The sequence below is a fragment of the Primulina eburnea genome, chromosome 3, assembly GCF_022965805.1.
Source record: "Primulina eburnea isolate SZY01 chromosome 3, ASM2296580v1, whole genome shotgun sequence".
Taxonomy (NCBI): domain Eukaryota; kingdom Viridiplantae; phylum Streptophyta; class Magnoliopsida; order Lamiales; family Gesneriaceae; genus Primulina; species Primulina eburnea.
This window is the reverse complement of record NC_133103.1, coordinates 17,147,173-17,153,394: the sequence shown is the minus strand read 5'-3', so window position 1 is coordinate 17,153,394 and position 6,222 is coordinate 17,147,173.

The window sequence follows — 6,222 nt, the reverse complement described above, 5'->3', positions numbered from 1 at the left end:
TTTAATGCAACGCCAGTACGAGACATCAAGAAACCACGATATATGACATAAAAATGCAATGATGCCATGCATGAATACAATGCATGAATAGGTGCAAGATATCAGGATATCAGGAGTCAAATGATCAATATTAACAATCATACATATATGCTCGAGCTGGTCCACGACTGAGCAGACCGCGCCTGGGATATGGCCCAGCCTCGAAGCCAGCAACTACTTAAGCCGAACAGAATCAAGGTAGACAGATCTCAACCGAAATATAACTGGATCTCAATAGCATATATGCTCAATAGATATGTTCAGTGGTATTATTGTGTCTAACTAAAATAAAATATGTGTGAACAAAAGAAATATTTTATTTTATCTTACACATCAATTACTAATTGATAATATGCAAGTCAGCATATAATATCACATATATCAACAAAATGCAAATAAATAATACACAGGATCATCAGATGTCTCTGTCAGACATCGTGAAAGTAACTGATCTCTACGTACCTCAACTAATTTACCAGTAACTTAAATCCTCAAGAAAGTCTTGGAAATGCCAACTCAGAAAAACACCTGAATATTAATTTAAATGGTCTTATATCATATAAAAATTCAACTCCCATTTTAAATTCACTAAAATATCCAATTTCAACTATTTCGGCACTTTAAATTCCTAATTTCAATATTCGACTAAAATGCCTAAAATCAATCATTTCTATTTTAATTCGTCGCAAAATATTCTTTTCAGCTTTAAATGACGCTAAACTAATATTCAAGCGACTGACTTTCCTACTTTCCCAAACTTTGCATTTTATATCGAAGTTTTACATAATAATTTACAACAATTATAATTAACAATTCTAAGGCATCAAACAAGCTAATACTCGATTTATACATCTCAATACTTGAAAATCTCTAATTAAATATTCTGAAAATCGCTAAAATATTTCTAAATTTGATCGATACCTCGACTCAACTCAAAGTTTGTACCTACATAAAAAATATAACAATTATCAATATTGGTATCAAATTTAAATAAAAAATACTACAACCCTTGAACAATTTCTGGATTCGATTTGTACCTCAATATATATGTCAAAATAAAGTCTATGATACAGAGAAATAAAGCCCTTAGTAAATTTCTGAATTCCGACGACGTACAACTGCGATTCAGCGGCGAAGCCGGCGACGGCCTTGTCGAAAAGTGTCGAGAAACACTTCAATATGAGTACCAACATCTCGTTGAGGGCTTTCCAACCATATATTTACTTTAATTTTTTTTTATGATCGATTGTGGAAATACAGGCGGTCAAAAAGACGACGGTGACTTGAAGATTTGTTACGAGAATAGTTTCGGTTTCTGGAGAGAGAAAATAGCTACGGTTTCAGATGGTGAAGATGATGATTATAACCTGATCTATTTTATTTCAACTTTTATGTGCTATAAAATTTAAATATGCATTTTAATATCGTCTATAAACCGATATTTTCTAATACATATTTTAAACACACTATTAATTATTTGGCTTAAATATTTTAAATTCCTCAATTTAAAATAATTAATCTTAATTATAGCCAAATAACATATAATTAAATCGGGTCTTACAATATGTGAGACCATTTGAAATACTAAAGAATAAGAGAGCTCCAGCTTACCAATTGGCTTTACCATCCAATTTGTCTAGAATTCATGAAGTTTTCCACATATCACAACTATAGAGATACATACCCGATCCCAGCCATGTACCTGAAACAAAACCCTTGATTGTTGAAGAGAATCTCTAGAAGAACCTATGATGCAAAGAAATCCCCATCTGCATAGTTGACACCATGGATCGAGTTTTTAGGCGAAGATCTTAGGTCTATACCATGCATGAAGGTCATATGGTCCAACCATAAAGAGCATGAAGCTGCATAGTTGTGCTAACAATTTTAGTTGTGCTTACAATTTCAGTAGCCAAGCAAAGCTATAAATTTTAGCAATTTCAAAATTCAAAAGATCATTTTCAGTAGCCAAGTTCGGTAGCGCAAAATTCAAAAACTGAAGTAAATTCGACATCAGAAAAATTAGCAGCCGAGGAATTCATCACCTCAAAGTTCTGCAAACCATCCCAACAGTCAGCTGCTGATTCAAACATGTAACTGAACCATTAACTCAAAATTATAGCATTAACATCCATTAAATGGGAGGCTAACAGCCATATGGTCAATATTTTTACATCCTAATATTTTATATATTATACATACAATGAAAATATAAACCGATATTTTGCATATTGACTTATCATCTTTATATCATACATTTTTCACAATCTTAATTCACGATTTTAAAATCAATGACTAAAACTAATTAAATATTATTTGTGGGACTATTCCAAAAATAAATAATATTATATCGCTATAACTAGCTCTTTATGCTATGCATACTCAAATTACTAAAAATTAACACAATATCATTAAGTCGAAATAGCTCACAATATAATTCATACCAAAGCGATGTGATCGATGTTGGAGATTTAATAAAATAAATCTATAAATCGTGTGATTAAATACATACAGCAATGTGTGTTACATGCCCATAAACATCTCGGGTGGCCAACCCACGACAAACGAATCCGGAATTTCAGAGTTTGCAGTAGCTTGCTCAACTGACACACAATCACTCTGAATTATTTCCCTCCAACTAGAAACTCCATGTCAATATATTTTGACTTTGACAAGTTTCAGTTGTTCTTTAAATACAAAATAACAGCTTTATTATCACAATAGATCCTCATTGATATCTTAGACCAATGATCATTACCAGTAATAAAACTCCGCAACTTTATTTGGAGTCCAAATATCCAACTATTTCAAACTTTTATACCTTCGATATATGAGCATAAAATCCTTAGTTACTTTATGTACCGTACAATCTGATTAATCATCCAATGTCGATTTCTTAAATATCTCCCCAACATTCCAATGATGTACACAATATCCAATCAATGTTTTCTATAAATCCTAACGAGATTACCACTTGAAAAAATTTATACTACCACATATATGGACATAGACATCGATATATCCTTCTTAATGTTGATTTTTCAATTTACTCACTCCCACTAACTCAACATACAAAATTAATTTGCATTTTATTTAATAATTTCATGCATGTATAATATCGATATCATTTAAAACATTGATATTCAATTTATCAAACTTATCAATCAAAGAACCAATACCAAAACATATTTGAATTTTGAAAAACTGAAAAGATTTATTACCACATGGATAAGAAGAACTTGAGTTGGCCAAACATGAAGCTAAAATCAAATTTCGTCTGAAAAAATGTGTAACCAAAGTGTTTTCCAAATTCAAATACCAAAAAAAAAAAAAACATCAACGGTCATATGGCCATTTTCTATAAGATGTTTCTTTCATTATCAGTTGGCAATCGGCTCCTTAGGCAACAATTTCTTTGCACGCCAATTGACATATTTGGGACAATCCTTCTTCACATGCCCATCAGTCCTTTTTCAAAAGAAACAAGCGATCACTTTATATTGTTTCTGTTGCTCCATATGTTGTGAAGTCCCAGAGTTTCCTTCCTTATTGATCAATTTCCTTTTCTTATTGATACAATTACCTTGATAATTACATGTCCATTGAGCACTTTCAATCACATCTTATTTCAAACTTTCATCATCCTGAACGCATTGTTCAATAAGCTAATTCAAAGTCCACTTTTTCTTCTGAGTATTATAATTTATTTTGAATTGATTAGATTGCACAGGCAGAGAGATCAAGACTAAATGCACAACTATGTCATTCGACAATTTCAACTTGAATGCTTTTAGTCGAGTTACAAGATTTGACATTTCCATTATGTATTCCATTATGTTCTCTTTCTCTTTGTACCACATTGAGGCAATTTTAGCTTGTCTCGACCTTTTCGTTTGCATGGAAACAATATGCTATTTGAGTAAGGAACTTTTTGACATCATTTTCGTCAGGAATTTTACCCTTATAGTATCTATAATGGAATGTTTCATAATCATCAGATTCATGAGATTTGATCGCTCCCACATTTCCAAAATACCTTTTTGGTTAGCAGTTCCTGAAGTGGTCAAAGGTTTCGAGCGATCTTCCCTTAACACATAATCCAAATCCATGCAGCCGATCACTACTATAACACGCTCTTTCCATGTCTTGAAGTTTAAGACATTAATTACTTGAATGCCGTTCAGATTGACAGATATAAAAGATGCTATAATTAAATAAAATAAAAATCTCACAATATATTATAGTCCATGTATATGTTTAAATTAAATAAATCACAAAAATATATGCATGCAGGCGGTGAGACCATAAAAAAAATACCTAACACAAAATTGATAATTAGTCTTTGAACAAAAAAAAACAATTTGTAAGTGGTAAACTCAAATATTGTGGTTATTAAATATTGATAATAAATCTGACCAACAATATATCTTTCTTTGAACCGACCATTGCATGCATGGATAAATCCAAAATTATCAAATATTTAGTACCACACATTGTGCTAAAATTTGGCAAGAAGACGACATTCCTTTAGGTCGATCTTTTTCCGCTTATATTTAACACAATTAAAAATCATATAATGTGTCTACAATCTGGCAAGAAAATAATATTCCTTTAGGTAGATTAATTTCTGCATAGATACAAACACAATTTTTTTGGTCACTTATTAAGTCTGCAATCTAACAAAAAAATATTCTTCTTTTAGGCCGACTATATTTCGCATATATATAAATGCACTTGAAGAAGATTTATTAAATATAAAATCTGACTAGAAAATAATCTTCCTTTGGGTCGATTATTTTTAGCATAGATCTAGAGGCACTTAAAAATCATCTATTATGTTTGCAATTTGCCTTGGGCCAGCTATTTTTCGCATATATTGAAACACAATTTATTTTGAACTTTAGTAATATCTACATAATTTAACTTTAATTGGGTCAAATAAAGCATAGATATCAAATATGCAATAAATAAAATATTGCACCTTATAATTATTCATCCATAAATATTTTATCGAAATAAACAAAGGTGATAAATGTAACGATCATGGGCCATTAGGCTGAACCAACAAAGGCCTCGGCCCATACCCACGCACCACTACTGGTCATAGGTCGTTAGGCGAGGCCCATGCCCATGCACCGCCACTCATAGAATATCTCACTCCCTGGAAAGTGGTTTATTTCGCCTTCCCCAACACTTGAACCCAGGACCTCCAGGATAAGTACCTAGATCCCTAAGTGTTGGTACCAGGGAGTGAGATATTCTATGAGTGGCGGTGCATGGGCATGGGTCGAGGCCCATGCTGGACCATCCTAACGACCCATGACCAGTAGTGGTGGAGAGTTATGGAGCGCCTGATTGTGGTAAATAAAATGCCTAAGCATTTGCTACCGGAGAGTGGCTGGAGAAGATCCGATTTGCCAAAAATCCCGTGACCCTAACCTCATTCGGGAAAAAAAAATACAAATTTTAGATTTTTTTAAAATTCAAAAATAAATTTGAATTTTTGGATATAAAATTCAAAAATACTAGATCTAAAGAGCATGAATTTATTCAGATCCTAATTCAGAAAACTTTAAAAAAAATCAGATCTGAATCAAAAAAATTTAAAGACTAGAAAATTGCCTTAGATCTGGGAATACAACATACTTTTCTGTTTCGATCCATAAATAAACAAATTTCTCATAATTCAACGTGAACATGGCTCTGATACCAATTGTTGAAAATTTAATAAAATAAATCTATAATCATGTGATTAAATTCATATATCACTAAATGACAAGAATTCATGGCGAATCATCAAAAAATATAAATAACAGTAAACACGTACCAGTATCCATTGATTGATCTAGCGTCGGAGTTATAGATATTACAAGGCAATAGAGAATCGACCACCTTATTCTTGCCTTAGATAAGAGAAGAAGATAGATCTAGAATGTGCATTGTATATATTCCGAGTTAATCTCTGTGCTTTTTGAAACATAACGTTATATAAACTTAGCAGCCTTCGACCTCTCATAGAAGACTTAATTAAGCCGAGTTTTACACATAAGGTGGACCATACTAATTTATTTAATATTTTGTAAACTTTTAATTAATTAGATAATCTTATTTAGTCCTTTATTTGATAGCTCGTCTATAGACAATTAATTAAATAATGTGAGCCCACAAAATAATTTCAACAAT